The following is a 16,665-nucleotide window of genomic DNA, read 5'->3' on the forward strand; positions in this document are numbered from 1 at the left end:
AACATATTACCAAGCTGGATGGGCTTTTAAAGTCAATTTTACTGTGCGTTTCAGTAGAAATTAGCTCATCAACCTTAAAAATTAAATCAACATACCATTAAAAAGAGCAATACGATGCCTTCAATTCATATTTCAAGGCTGAACACACACAGGCATAACAGAAAACTGTATATAATCCCAACCATCTGAGTTAGCAGGGTACAGCTAGAACCAGACACAAAACTCAATTTCAGAAATAAATATGTTTCCCTCCTTCACCATTACACTAAAAAACTTCCAGAAAATGGTCCTCAATTTGCAAATGCCACAATAGAGTTGTCAGTCTCTAAATTCCATCAATATTCTGAAGCCAGGTTGCTGCACTTTGGGGAACAGGAGCCCTGTTGCAGGGGTGGAGTTTGACTGTTGCTGTAGCTGCCCAGTGAAATGGTAATCGATTTTTTCCAAATTTAGTTTTTCAGTATTTCAACCATTTGTTTTAAAGTTTACCACTGAAAAAAATCCAAGGTTTTATGATCCAACTCGTGGATAAAAATATCTATTCTGTAATTCCAGGCACGTTTATTTTTATTTAAAAAAATATACCATTTTGTCGTGACAGATTAAAGGAATATTTAAGAAATCACAACACGAAAAAAGTTAAAAAATAGACATTTAAAGTCTTGTTCTGAGATAAATTTCCGAAGTACTGAAACTAATTTAAAAATGCATTTTTAGTTCTTACAGCGTAAATTGCTAATAAAATTTGAGGCTCGTTGAGCATTCTTTAACAGAAACAAATATGAAATTCTAAGACCCTGGGAAGTCCTGAGTCTGGATTCAATGTGTCTTTTTCAAGAGAACTAGGTAAGCCTGGATAAATATAATGTGAAAATAATACATCAAATGCCTCTGTGCAGAACAGCACCAACGCTACCACAACTGAATTTTGTTTCTAGTAACTACAGGTAAACTTGGGATATATTTGCTGTTTCCTTCCAAGAATAAGCTTTAAGTTTTCATATAGGACCTCAAACCGTGACATATTAAAAAAAGAGACAGCAAAAAAAGCAAACAGTTCGACACATCTTCATCCTCAGACAATAAATGCATCTAGATGCGATAACATATGCCTACAGATTTGAACATATGAAATGATATGCAGAAGTGGACAAAAGTATTATAAAAACAATACTGCTATATCAGAACATGCTGGGCTGGATTTTACCAGCCCCCTGACGTTGGGGGTCATGGCGGGGTGCCTGGAAAATACCTCCGGGAGAGGCCCTCCACGAGCCGCTCGGCGATGGAACCTTAATTTCAATGTTAAAATCTATGTTAATCACAGAATAATTACCTACTTTTCCATGACGGCCGTCCCACACAGATATTCCGGCCAATTGCCGGAAATCCAGTGCCTTCGGATCTCCATTCAGAGATCCAAGGCGGAGCACTGCTGGGGAGGGGGAGGAGTGAAGTTTTCAGGTCGGAAGGGAGGGGGAAGCAGGGAAAACTCTTCCTATTGGTTGCAGGGATTGTGGGAAGGGGTTGTAGGTCAAAGGTAATAAAGTTTGGGGGGAAAGTTCGAGACCTGAAAAACAGTTTTGTTTTGGAGGGGGGAGGGCAGTTTACATCTTTATTACTCATTGGGGGTGTGGGAGAGGGAATTGAGAATGTGAATAAATGTCTTTCTTTATTTTTCAGCATTCTGTCACTTTAAAAATTTTAATGAGTCCGAAAGGCCTAAAGCCCTTTAAAAATTGTGCCAGCGCCTGTGCGGTGGGGCCGGATGCCGCTGCTGGGGATGGAGCGTCCACTCCCGATGCGTAGAGGGGGTGGGCGGACAGCTCCTCCATGTAAACGAGCCACCGAGCCAAATATCGCGGCGGCTCCGTGGTGCACATCTCGTACGTGCGCCGTGCCGTTTTGGAAGCTTGAAAACTTCAGCCCACTGTATCTAAAGAAAATGAAACCTATGTTACCTGATTAAAATCCCCTTTCACCCTCAATCCCTCGAACAATCCTGACAATTGTGAACTACAAAAACGGTGATAAATGAATTAGAAAGATAATTAGGAAAACGAAGGAAAAAAATAACAAAATACTGGACAAAATTAACAATTTAGCCAGCACAAAACAGCAAAAACTTGCACTTATGAAGCACCTTTAATATAGTAAAATGTCACAAGGGAAAAAGATAGGTTTTGCTTCAGATAGGATACATTTATCAGAAACCAAAACCTTAATTTAGCTTTTCCTTTCAGATGCTGACTGACCTGTTGTACATTTCCAGCATTTTATGTTTTATATATTTTCAGCATTTATTATTTAACCAAAACTACACATGTTGTAAAAGGGCAAGATCGGCAGAAATGCACAATATGTCGTAAGATATTTTTGAATAAGTTAAAAAAAACAATGAATTACAACATCTTTACAAAAAGATTCTTTTGTATGGACTCCTTTACTATACTTTCCCCAATAACAGAAAAGCACACTGAATTAAATAACAACTCAAAGCTACCAGGGTTATAATTTGCAAATTATTTTAATCATTGCAAAGATCCGGAATAATACAATTAATCACCAAAAATTAAACCTGCATCGCAGATGTACAAAAAACAATTAATCATTTGGAATAAACTTCCCCACTGACGAACAAAATGTTAGTAATATGTAACCTTTGTTGGGGATATGCCAACATTTTTGATTCACGAGTAACTCAAACAGAAATGGAATGGTAGATAAATTCCGATAACTTATCAAAAATATCTCATCAGATTCCTACTCGCTAACCAACATCACATCTCTCATTAAAATGGTTTAAAAGTAAAAAGCAAAAGCAAGAATTGAAAATAGTGATAACTACAAAGGCAGAAACATTCTGTACATTCCCCTCACCTCCCCCCCGTTCTTTTCTTCTGCTTTGGAAGATTCTGGCAAGTCTCTAATGCATCACGTTAGCCTAGTCAGCGAGTGTCAGCTGGCTGTCCTACTATGGGATGTCTTCACCCAATATTACACATATTTCCAACAGGAACAGGAAGACAGCCTGTCCTTTCCCCAGCCTAGCCCAGCATCCATCTCAGATCGGCTAATCCTGTAGGCTCTCCTGGCCTGGCCAGACTTTTTTTTAATTGATGTATGGAACCTGGGCATCACTGGCAAGGCCAACATTTATTGCCATCCCTAACTGCCCTTAACTGAATGGCTTGCTAGGCCATTTCAGAGGGCAGTTAAGAGTCAACCATTTTGCTGTGGCTTTGGAGTCGCATATACCAGACCGAGGTAAGGATGGCAGACTTCCTTCCCTAAAGGACATTAGTGAATCAGATGAGTTTTTAAGATAATCTGGTAGTTGCATGGTAACAATTACAGGGCCTAGCTTTTTATTCCAGATTTATTTATGACCTGAATCTAAATTCCTGAGCTGCTATGGTGGGATTTGAACTCATGTCTCTGGATTCTTAATTCAGACATCTGGATTACTAGTCCAGTAACATATCCACTATGGTACTATTTTCAGTATTTCATCTAGTGCATTTACCAAGGGAGCCACGGGGGAGTGCCAGACATTTAAAAAGATATATTAAATCACAGGCTTTTAATGTATTGAGGACATAAATATCAGTCCACAATTTTTGTGTCAGAAAGAAAAGTCAGGAGGGAGATAGAAGGAAGGAAGGAAGGAAGGAAGAGAAAAAGCAGAAAGAATGATTTTGTGAAACTGCGCTTTATATTAATTTTATTTACTTATTCATGGGATGTAGATGTCACTGGCTAGGCCAGCACTTATTGCCCATCCCTAATTGCCCTTGAGAAGCTGCCTTCTTAAACCGCTGTAGTCTGTGTGATGAAGGTACTATCTTAGTGCTCTTAGGTAGGCAGTTCAGGAATGTCACCAGCATCAAAGGAAAACTGGTGTATATCCAAGTCAGGAAGGTGGTGTGACTCGGGGTTGGAGGAACTTGGAGGTGGTGGTGCCTTCTGCCTTTATCCTTCTAGATGGCACAGGTCGCAAGTTTGGAAGGTGCTGTTGAAGACTTGGTGAATTGCTGCAGTGCATCTTGTAGATGGTACAACACTGCAGCTATGGTGCATTGGTGGTTAACGGAGTGGAAGTTTAAGCTAGTGAATGGGATGACAATGAAATGGATTACATTGTCCTGGATGGTATCAAATTTCTTGAATGATTTTGGAGCTGCACTCATCCATGCAAGTGGAAAGTATTCTATCACATTCCTGACTTGTGCCTTGCAGATGGTGGGAAGGCTTTGGGGAGTCAAGAGGTGAGTCACTTAGAGTCATAGAGTCATACAGCTCAGAAACAGGCCCGTCGTGTCTGTGCTGGCCATCAAGTACCTAACTATTCTAATCCCAATTTCCAGCACTTGGCCCATAGCCTTGTATGCTATGGCGTTTCAAGTGCTCATCTAAATACTTCTTAAATGTTGTGAGGGTTCCTGCCTCTACCACCTCTTCAGGCAGTGTGTTCCAGATTTCAACCACCCTCTGGGTGAAAAAAGTTTTCCTCAAATCCCCTCTAAACCTCCTACCCCTTACCTTAAATCTATGCCCCTTGGTTATTGACCCCTAAAAGAAAAAGTTTCTTCCTATCTAACCTATCAATGCCCCTTATAATTTTGTATACCTCAATCATGTTCCCCCGCAGCCTTCTCTGTTCTAAGGAAAACAACTCTAGCCTTTTCAGTCTCTCTTCATAGCTCTTCACTTGCCGCAGAATTTCCAGCCTCTGACCTGCTCTTGTGGCCATAATATTTGTCTAGCTAGTCCAGTTATCCTTTTGGTCAATAGTGACCTCCAAGATGTTAATGGTGGGGGACTCAAAAATGGTAATGTCAACAGGAGCTGATTGGAATATCTTTTGTTGGAGATGGTCATTGCCTGGCACAGTCTGGCACAAGTATTACTTGCCATTCATCAGCCCAAGCCTAGATGTTAAGCAGGTCTTGCTGCATGCGGGCAAGAACCGATTCATTATCTGAAGAATTGCAAGTGAAGCTTAACACTGTGTAATCATCAGTGAACATCACTCCTAATCTTATGATGGGAGGAAGAGCAGTGACTTGGCAGAACAAACCATCTCGCCTTCAGGGAACCATTCAATTTTTATTTCAATTGATCTCTACAGATTTAAAATCTATCGATCACCTTTAAATTAGCATCACACTTATAAGTGTGTAAAAATCAATTTTCTCTTCAAAACCTTGGTAAGCTTTATTTTACGCTCACAATTACTAAAATATGTTCCTTGATGCCATTTTGACCAGTTCTAAAATGTTTCTAACTTCTGAACTAAGGAAACCTAGCAACTCAAATGGTACAGGTTCAAAGTTAAAATAATAATGGGGAATGTTACAACTATATCATACTACCACCTAACTGACATTCAAGGCCTTCTCTTCTAGAGATGTTTTGTACCTGGCTAAGACAATGCCATGCTGAAAACAACTGACCTCACATCACCATAACAGTAAATTCAAATGGTTTATGATTCAAGGGGCTGAATTTTATGAATGCGCCGCAGTTTGCTGTGTGGATCCCATGCGGATGCGCCGTCCCTGAGCCCCCGCGATATTATGTGCGGGGGCTCATTTAAATAGAGGGGACAGAGCAGCTGCCCCGATGACGTAGAGGGGACAGCCTCCACGTCCCCGGCAACGGCATCTGATGCCATTGCGCAGGCGCGGGCGCCATTTTTAAAGGGCTTTAAACTCGGATAAATATGTTTACTTTTTAAAGGGTGTAAAATAAAAGATTTTTAATACATTCAAAGATAAGTGATTGAGGCCCTTCCCCAGTGCCCCCTAATGGTCAATCCAGGCAATGAAATGACCATCAGTTCACATATCCAAACTTTCTGCCCAACCTTCAATATTTTGCCCTTCAACCCCTTCCCACCATCCCCACACACAATAAAGATCGATTTCCCCGCTCCTCCACCCCTCTCCACCAGGGTCTTGCCCAGAACTCCGGACGGAGTTCTGAAGGCGGGCAGAGCACAAACGGCGGCCGTAGTATCGGAGTGGGACGGTCATCGCCTGCAGTTAAGTTTATTGAAATATTTTACATGTTCATTTACATATGCAGCAGGGGGGGGAGGGGGGGGGGATTGCGCACTGAGGTCCCGCCGCCACTAGTAATATGTGGCAGGCCCTTCTCAATGTCGCAGGTCGAGGTGGGTCTCTCCCCGCAGCATTTTACCGGCCCCCACGCTGTGACCTGTGGCAATGAGGGGCTGGTAAGTTTCAGCCCAAGGTCTATCCTTCATTAATGACAATGATTATCAGATGTTAGAACGAAGAAACTCACATTTATACAGTCCCTAATCATGTTCTCAATATGTCTTCTAGCATGATTTTTTAAAACTACTACAAGAGATCGCAGAAACCTGAGTTACACCGAACATAATTTGCAGGTAAAATTTGCAACCTTTTGATCCAGTTCTGTCAATTTTGACCGAATTATGCCAAAATAACCAGCATAATTGTGTGGAGACCTCATGCCAGGGTCTTTTCTGTAATTGTATAATGAAAGAGCAGAGAGTATCTGGTAATCATCTCCCCTTTAGGAAAGCAAAAAATATATAGGAATGTTTAGGAATAGGAAAGCAACTGCTTTTGAAAGATTCACAGTATCACAGAATTGTTACAGCGCAGAAGGAGGCCAATCGGCCCATTAGGTTTGCACCGACTCTCCAAAAGAGCAATTCACCTAGTGCCATTCCCCCTCCTTCTCCCCATAACCCTGCACATTCTTCCTTTTCAAATAACTGTCTAATTCTCTTTTGAATGCTTCAATTGAAGCTGCCTACACCACACTCTCAGGCAGTGCATTCCAGACCTTAACCACTTGCTGCGTGAAAAAGTTTTTCCTCATGTTGCTTTTGCTTCTCTTCCCAAATACTTTAAATCCATGCCCTCTTGTTCTCCATCCTTTCACGAGTGGGAACAGTTTCTCTCTATCTACTCTGTCCTCTAGGGAGGGGGCTGGGGGTATTGAGGGGAGTCTGTCGCCTCCTTGTCACCCAGCAATCTACCCGGGGATGGGGTAGCCCGACGATGGCCTTCCCGCCCAGAGACCAATTGAGACCCTTAAGTGATGTATTAACATCCCTGCTGTTGCTGGGATCTTACCAGTGGCTAGGCTGGGGGTGGGGGGGTGGCCTCCGCCACATGGGAAGGATACCTTGTATAAGGAGGCGCCCTCCCTGGTCCCTCCTTTGTGGGCAATTTGAGGCCCATGGAGGACCCCACCAGGGACAAATTTACCCCCGGGACCCCTCTCCCCCTGGACTGAACGACCACCCCATCACCCCCTTTGACGGCGCCTACCAGACTTGCTCCAGTGACCCCCCCCCCACCTCTGACCCAGGCTTCCACCTGGGTCCAAGGCCTCTGCAGTACCGGCAATGGCCACTGCTCCAGGTGGCGCTTTTGATACTGCTGAGCTGCCATCCCTTAGATTGGCCAGCAGCTCCTGGAGGCGGGATCCCCATCCCTTTGAAGTCATTAAAGGAACGGGGATCCTGCCTCCTAAAACATTGACTCAAAAAGACTGGAAGATCGCTCCAGGGTGCACGAAAAGGCAGAGGCTGGTGGGGCTCCTCCTGCCTTTGCGGCCCGACGCCAGGAGACCTGCCCCCAGCACAAAATCCAGTCCCTGATTTTTGAACATGTGGTCTCTGTATTTGAATCCTTCAATAAGCCAATATAGCCAATAAATTGCCGGATTAACCTTGTTATTCCTCTTCAAAATCTTGAAACTTTTAATTAGGTCCAAGTTTCCTCACTGATTTGACACATGGGGAGAATTTTATGCTTGCCCCAAGGGCGGGTGCCCGCCTCTGCTGAAATTAATTCCGTGGCAGGAAGGCCTGTGAATGGCCTTCCTGCCCTGCCACCAATTGAGGTCCTTAAGTGGGTAATTAATGCCCAATTAGGGGCCTCATCCCACAGCTGCAATTAGCCCAGCAGTGGACGGGCCTGTCGCCACACGGGGAGCACAGCAAGAAAAATCGTGAGGGTTGCTTGCCGGCTCTAGGGAGGGGGCTGGGGGCATTGTGGAGAGTCCCTCGTTAATAGGCACTCAGTGCCTGCGTGAGGGTCCCTGCATCGGGAATGGGGGCAGCCTGCTGAGAGCCATTTCCCTGCCCTTGCTGATGACCTCCCGACACCCACTTCCCTCCCGCCTTCACCTACCTAGCTGGGGTCCAGCCCCGCTCCTAAGCCTCGGGTTAGTGCTCCGACAGCAGTGGCGTTGCTCAGTTAAACAGCTACCGTCCTCTGATTGGCTGGCAGCTCTCAGAAGGTGGGACTTCCTTTGCCAGGGTCCTCAATCCCATGGAAGGCCCACCGCTGTCCAGTTAAGTGCCTAATTGCCACTTGATTTGGAGGGCCTCCCACAGAAGGGGCGACACAGAGTCCTCGCTGGCACTTTTGCAGCAGGATGAGACCCCTGTTGCCTGGATAAAATCCCAGCCATTATTTCAGCAAGATGTTGAAAAGGGCAGTACTGAAATTGCTTAATGATTTCTATATATTACAAATCAGCAATTATCACATAAATTACAGAAACTATTAAAACATATATTACATTTTTAAGAGGTTGATGACACAATATATCTATAAAATAGTTTGTAACTAAACAAATATACCCAAGATGTGAAAGCGTTCTCAGCAATGAGGGATCTTGTCAAAAAATATTTTTTATGTCTCCAACGCAAAGCACAAGATATTTCAGATTATCATCTACAGAATTGATCTGCATCAAACTTTTCTTTCCTCCTACCCCAGTTGTTTCAACGGGGAGGCGATGGCATAGTGGTATTGTCACTGGACTAGTAACCCAGAGACCCAGGGTATTGCTCTGGGAACATGGGTTTGAATCCCACCATAGCAAAATGTGGAATTTAAATTCAATGAATAAATTTGAAATTAAAAGCTAGTCCAATGATGGCCAAGAAACCATTGTCGAATGTTGTAAAAACCCATCTGGTTCACTAATGTCCTTTAGGGAAAGAAATCTGCTGTCCTTCCTGGTCTGGCCTACATGTCACTCCAGACCCACAGCAATGTGGTTGACTCTTACATGCCCTCTGAAATGGCCTAGCAAGCCACTCAGTTGTATCTAACTGCTACAAAGTCAATAAAAAGGAATGAAACCAGACAGACCATCTGGCATCAACCTAGGAAACGATAACGGCAAACCTAGCCCTGTCGACACTGCAAAGTCCTCCTTACTAACATCTGGGGGCTTGTGCCAAAGTTGGAAGAGTTGTCCCACAGACTAGTCAAGCACCAGCCTGACATAGTCATACTCACGGATTCATACCTTACAGACAATGTCCCAGAAACCACCATCACCATCCCCAGGTATGTCCTGTCCCACCGGCAGGGCAGATCCAGCAGAGTTGGTGGGACAGTGGTATACAGTAGGGAGGGAGTTGCCCTGGGAGTCCTTAACATCGACTCCAGGCCCCATGCAGTCCCATCAGGTCAAACATGGGCAAGGAAAGCTCCTGCTGATTACCACCTACCACCCTTCCTCAACTGATGAATCAGTACTTCTCCATGTTGAAAAGCACTTGGAGAAAGCACTGAGGGTGGCAAGGGTGCAGAACGTACTCTGGGTAGGGGACTTCAATGTCAATCACCAAGAGTGGCTCGGTAGCCCCACTACTGACTGAGCTGGCCGAGTCCTAAAGGACATAACTGCTAGACTGGGTCTGCGGCAGGTAGTGAGGGAACCAACAAGAGGGAAAAACATACTTGACCTCGTCCTCACCAATCTGCCTGCCGCAGAGGCATCTGTCCGTGACAGTATTGGTAGGACTGACCACCGCACAGCACAGTCCTTGTGGAGACGAAGCCCTGCCTTCACATTGAAGATAGTGTGCATTGTGTTGTGTGGCACTATCACCATGCTAAATGGGATAGATTCCGAACAGATCTAGCAATGCAAAACTGGGCATCCATGAGGTGCTGTGGGTCATCAGCAGCAGTAGAATTGTACTCAAACACAATCTATAACCCCATGGCCCGGCATATCCCTCTACCATTACCATCAAGCCAGGAGATCAACCCTGGTTCAGTGAAGTGTGCAGGAGGGCATGCCAGGAGCAGCACCAGGCATACCTAAAAATGAGGTGTCAACCTGGTGAAGCTACAACAGAGGACTATTTGCATGCTAAACTACGTAAGCAGCATGCAATAGACAGAGCTAAGCGATCCCATAACCAGCAAATCAGATCTAAGCTCTGCAGTCCTGTCACATCCAGTCGTGAATGGCGGTGGACAATGAAACAACTAACTGGAGGAGGTGGCTCCACAAATATCCCCATCTTCAATGATGGGGGAGCCCAGCACATCAGTGCGAAAGGTAAGGCAGAAGCATTTGCAACAATCTTCAGCCAGAAATGCCGAGTTGATGATCCATCCTGAAGTCCCCAGCATCACAGATGCCAGACTTCAGCCAATTTGATTCACTCTGCGTGAGATCAAGAAACGACTGAAGGCACTGGATACTGCAAAGGCGCCGGTTGCATTTTTAAAGGGCTTAGAGCCCGAAGTGACCATTTGAATTTTGAAAGGAATACTACATCTCACATTATTAAAAGTGATTGAAAAATTTTTGCCATCTCCCTCCCACCCCACCTCCCCCCCCAATAGCCTCACATTAAATTCACTGCCCGCTCACCACCCAAAATTCTTACCTTGACGAAGTGACTTTGCACCCCCGAAGTTCAGAAACTTTAACCCTCAACCCTTCCCAATCATCCCCACAACCTATCAGAGGAGTTGGACCCCACTCCCTCACTAAGAAAATTTCCTCCACCCCCTCCCCGCGCCTCGTTTCCCAGAACAGGGATTTGAAGGTACGGCATTGCCGGCCGCCGGAATAAAGATCGGAACTTGCTCTCAGAATCACTTGGCCGGAATGTTAATGAAAGGTAAGTATCAATTTGCATATTTTAATGTGGGTCCTGTCGCCGAGTGGTGGGGGGGCTGCCAAGAGGCCTCGCCGCCGCTGAGATTGGTATGGGCCCTGTCAGCGTTGGGGTTGGTGGCGGGCCTCATTCATTGCAATCTTCATTCCCCCCTCCCCACCATTCCTGGTGTCGGAGAGCCTTTAAAATCCAGCCTTATATATTTATTTCCCTCTCACCCCCAAAAAACCATTATTGCCAGTCCCGACCTTTCAACCCCAAACTTTGCACTCTTTGCCCTTCAACCCCTTCCCACGATTCCCTCAGCCAATTGCATTAGTTTTCACCGCTCCCCTCCACTCCCCCGCCCGCCCCCGCCCCCACCCCCACCACCGCCCTGAGAATTTCACTGCTTCCCCCCTCCCCACTAGTGTCCGTGTGGACATCTGAAGGTACGGGAAGTTCAGGCCAGTGGCTGGAATATCGCCATGGGACGGCCGTTGGGACCAGGTAAGTTTGTTTGCATGTTTTTAAATTAACTTTAATATTAAAAGGGGGGGGCCGCAGTGAGGCCTCGCCGCCGGCGGTAAAATGAGGCGGGGCCTTCTCGCCATCAGGGGTCATGGCGGGCCTCTCCCGGAAGAATTTTCCAGGCCCCGCCACCCCCCACATCACAATTCCGACACCGGAGGATTAGTAACATTCAGCCCAGAATGTCTGATCAGCCAGCTTGTCAAGTCTGAATTTTGGAAAAAAAAAAGCTTGGATAGCAAAATCTGCAAAATCAGAACTTTGACTTGTAGTAGCTTTGTGATATTTTTTCTTTGCAACATGTAAAATAAATAGATATGTAAACTAAACTGCAAGGTATACAACTCATTCACAAAGATAGCTCACAATGCTGCTCATCAATTATTCCACACAGAACACGGGAGACGAATGTGCAGAACAAGCTGGAAAGTAAACTCAAATTCTGAGTGCATCAAGAAGATTTAGCTCTGGGGAGGAGGGGTGGGGTGAAATTTGAGCTTAAGAAAATGTTCTAATCACATGTAATTTCTCCATCGCCCCACTTCCACAAATGTTTTTTTTTTCATTTAATTGCTTGAACCATCTTCATATGTGAATCAAGCAGAGTCAACAGTGTAGGATGAAAGACCTTTTCTCATTACTGCATTCCAAAGCTCTAATGTAACTTCCACATGAAACAAATATTAAAAACTATCTACCAGTTTCACTGAAGCAATCTTTATGGTCTGTTTTTACTCTCAGAAACAGCACCATCTGCACAGTGGCCATTGAGGGTTATAAACAATCATGTCAATATCGTACTGGCATTTGGAATCAAAAATATAGGAAAGCAAATGAATAGTTTTTCTTCTTACATCTGTACCTTAATAATTGAGCAGGGGATTTCATTAGCCATCAATCTGACCCACTCATCAACTTCTCTGCCCATAAAAAATGTGTCTCAGACAGGTTCACTGTCACTTACATGAGTGACTAAGGTTTCACACCTTTTTGAATTATTAATTTATAAATTAAGTAGTGAGGTCACATTTGAAACACTGTGGTCAATTCTCTCTTCAAAATGTTCAGAAAGGAGTGATAAGAATGATTCTGGCACATAAACTTAGAAAGAAAACTCAAAGAACTAGTTTTCACTGGGGAAAAGAAGGCTGAGAGGAGACATGATCCAGTTCTTTAGAAACGATGAGAGGCATAGATAATGTACAGGTAAGCAGGGTACTTAATTAAGTCAGTAAGCACAGAACTAAGAGACAAGGGTGCAAAATTAAGAAGCCTTGAGTTAAGGCTGGAGAATGGAGGAAATTTTTCATTGACCCTCTGAAAAGTAGTAAATATGTAGAGCAGAATCAGTTACTGCTGCATTAATTAACTCCTTCAAACAGACTCCAGCGGTAGCTAAGCCAAATAGGTTAGGGAGGTCCCAGATTCAATCCAAAATCTTTACTGAGTTGTTGATCTCAGACAAAGTGGCAGTAGATCGACTACAATTGGTTTCAGTACCCCTGAGTTAGAGAGGAGAAAGACAGCTATTGCAAATGTGTGTGATAGTTGGGCAAGGGCAGTCATCAATAATGTTTCCACACTTGGGTAAGGTAGAGGAAGGCACCTTGCATTTGTGGAACCAGCAAGGAATCAATGCTTACAGAGTATTCTTACAGTGGATTTTAAAAATACAGTGAAAAACTCAAGTTCAAAAAAACTCAAGCCCTAACTACAATTAATATAAAACAACAGGGCTCATGGCTACAGGTGGTAAAAATAACAGGAGACAATTTCAGATCTTTAGCATCTTTAGCCTGAGTGATGGGTTTAAACCTAACTCTAAGATTTGAGTACATAATCTATGTCTATGTTGAAGTTTCAGTGTTGTACTGAGGGAGTGTTGCATTATCTAAGTTGATATCCTTTAGATGAAACAAGAAACTGAGACCCCATCTGCTCCATGGCTCAAGATTCTACAACACTAAATAATAATCAGGGAGTTCTCAGTGTCTTGGACAACATTTGTCCTTCAACCAACACCACGAAAAACATCTAATCTCAACGCTGTGTCTACAATCAGGACTAGCTAGGAAGCACCAGAGATGGCAAAGCTCTGAGATGCTGAAGTGGCCTCTGGTGATCTGGCTATCAAGGTAATCTGTGGCTCACGGGTTCAAGTGAAACTAGCAACAGGAGGGCCAGGAGCACGCCTGCTCTCAACTTTGTTCTTGCGGTGCTTCGAGTACAGTATTTAAGCCTAAAACCACCTTGCGAAGAGTGGGGATAAGAGGGCAAGTGAGAAAGGGTCAGGATTACAAGCCAGCACTGCTGCCGAAGTGAGGCTTTCCTGCATCCCATTGTTTAACAAATCAGTCTGCAACACTGCTGATTTGAAACAAAGAGTTAAACTCTCAATGGTTCCCCTGCTTTGGGGTGGCGAGTAACGGTCATCCACTGCAATGAGTTTGTTTCTTTAAGATAAGTTTTTAGTCTTCACGAGTGTACTTTCATGTTTTGTGCCAGTGGAATAAAGAGACACTGAGCTGGAACCTTTACACGTTCAATGTGCTTTTTCCTGCGTTCACACCTGTATGATAGATGGTCATATTTTTGATGCTTCTGCTGTAAGTAAATCTTTACAAAAAATTCTAGACTTACCCAGTCGAGGCAGAACAGGACAATAAGAACAGCGGAGGCTATTTTGATACCTCCTCACAATCCAACCGGCAAGAATACAATGTGGGCCATTTGAAATTAGTTATAATCCATAAAGAATTACTTAGCACTGTGAATGCCTAAACATTTTGTTATTTTGCGTTTTTAGGTACTTAGCATGGAGCTTCATGGCTACATTTAATGTTCAAATCCATGCGCTCATTAATCTGCAAATATTGGTACTATCAGATTTTAGTTTCTAATTTAGCTTTTATCACCAATGCGGCAACAGTGCTAAGAACAATCCTTTGCAAACCTCAAAGTCTATTAAATTCAGACAAGGCAAACTGGTGAATAAGAAACATCAGAAAGTAGAACTGACTTGCATGGATTATGTGGCATGGACTGTGAGGCCTTGCCTATGGGTCAAAGCTTGGACACCCCTGTGTAGGGAATTAGTGGTGTTTTCAGTTGTCAAAATCCTGTTGACTATGACATCAACCCTTGTGAAATAGATCCTCCTATAACAAATTTTGCATTTCTGGATTGTCAATATAATAATAGAGAACTGACATATCCAGTTTATTCTATTAACTAAGAAAACTTTATAACATATAAGTGATCAGATCAGAGTTTCCAAATGGGTATTGCATTGACAAAATATTGGATAACTTAGTTTTTTGAAAATGTAGTTATAATAGGGAACATTATAAACTTCCCATTGTCCAGATACCACTGACCACTACAATTGTACAGGGCATTTCTCAGGCTACACCTGGAGTACTGTGTGCAATTTTGGTTTCCTTACCTATGGAAGGACATACTTGCCCCAGGAAGAGTGCAATGAAGAATCACTAGACCTGTTCCTGGGATGAGGAGTGATTGAGTAGACTAGGCCTATATCCCCTGGACTTTGGAAGAATGAGAGGTGATCTAATAGAAATGTATAAGATTCTTAAGAGGGTTGACAGGGTAGAAGATGTTTTCCCTGGCTGGGGAATCTAGAATGCAGGTTACAGTCTCAGAATAAGGGGTCAATCATTTAGGACTGAGTTGAGGAGAAGTTTCTTCACTCAAAGGGTTGTGAATCTTTGGAATTATCCATCTCAAAGAGCTGTGGATGCTCAGTCGTTGAATATATTCAAGACAGAAGATGATAGATTTTTAGGTACTAAGGGAATATGGGGATAGTGTGGGAAGGTGGAGTTGATATAGAAGATCAGCTATGATCTTGTTGAATGGTGGAACAGGCTCTAAGGGCCAAATGGGCTACTCCAGCTCCTATTTCTTATGTTCTTATCCCACAAATTTTATTGGAAGGTTTAACATTGATGAAGTTATTTAGAATATACTTGATTTGACATGGAAGCAAATTACATGCTTGTCATTTCAGTTCAGTACAGCAGGTACACAAGTTTCCTGCTATGAAGCAGGAATTGAAAAAGTAGTAGTTCCAGTCAGAACTTATTCCAGTGTATGATTTTTATAGACTAACTTAATAAAACGCTAAAGACCAATGTTCAGGACAGCAGCAAGATTGAAAATGTTAGGCAAGGAAAGAAATATAAATCAGGAAGTAGCTATTAGGTGAAAGCAAGATTATATTTTAGAAGCTTGAAGATTTTAAGAGGAAGGGAAGACTGAGGGAAGTGACATTGCTAGGGTCTTGGTTGAACAGGTTAAAGTAGCAGGCAGTGCCATCATGATTTCACCATACTGAGTTTGTACAGAGAACAAAGAGAACATAACAGTATATTTGGAACTTAGGAGCAACAAGACAGAAAAGTTCTGAGAGAAATGACTACAGTTGTATTAATAAAATAGAGATAGACAGCAGACAGAGAAGTCGGGGTGAAAGAAGGAGTGCATGCCAGGTGACAAAGTTTGTTTTTCTAACTTATCCATGAGTGCAAACATGCTGAAGAAGCCACCTCAGATATCCGAGCAGCATTTAAACCTTGGGCAGAATTTGATTAAAAAGATGCTAATGCTCTATGTAAAGTCCAACAATCATTTAACAGAAGGCTTATTTTTATAAACTACAAAGATCATTTATAAATGTCAGTAGTTAAAAAATTTCAAAAAACTACTGCAGCTCATATTGAATAAATTTATTTATTCGAATGGAACTGTGAATTTTTAAACCATTTTTAATAACCATGTGACAGCAAATCCTCAAGAACCATTCATGCCAAAACGAAAAACATCATACATCATCTTTGGCTAATTCCTGTTCAAAAACAACAGAAGGATCTTTGAACACTTCTCCAAATTAAGTTGCTCACAAATACTAAATGAGGATATTTTTCCCAGACAGTCCAGTAATCCATCTGACAACAAGCAGCAAGACCTGTGATCTTAAATCACACCAGTGTCAGCAGCAGATTAAGTACACTGTAATGTACTATGATATATAATATCTGGGAATACATCTGCTCAGCCATCTCCAAGGTAAAGATTAAAGTTCACAAGTTCTATTGTGACATTAACCCTTTCTCACCCAACTGTCCGCACGCTAGTCTTCTAATTCTGGCCATGTATTATGTTAGGTTTCCCTCCCTAGCAAAGCA

The 16,665-nt window shown here is 43.1% G+C and overlaps 1 protein-coding gene across 12 annotated transcripts in view; it reads right to left on the minus strand.

Annotated features, from left to right (window-relative positions):
- The window catches only part of LOC137369501 (transcription factor 4-like), a 648,100-nt gene that overhangs the window by 171,710 nt on the left and 459,725 nt on the right, over positions 1-16,665 (minus strand). The window lies entirely within an intron of this gene.

The sequence above is a fragment of the Heterodontus francisci genome, chromosome 1 (assembly GCF_036365525.1).
Source record: "Heterodontus francisci isolate sHetFra1 chromosome 1, sHetFra1.hap1, whole genome shotgun sequence".
In the NCBI taxonomy this organism is placed as follows: domain Eukaryota; kingdom Metazoa; phylum Chordata; class Chondrichthyes; order Heterodontiformes; family Heterodontidae; genus Heterodontus; species Heterodontus francisci.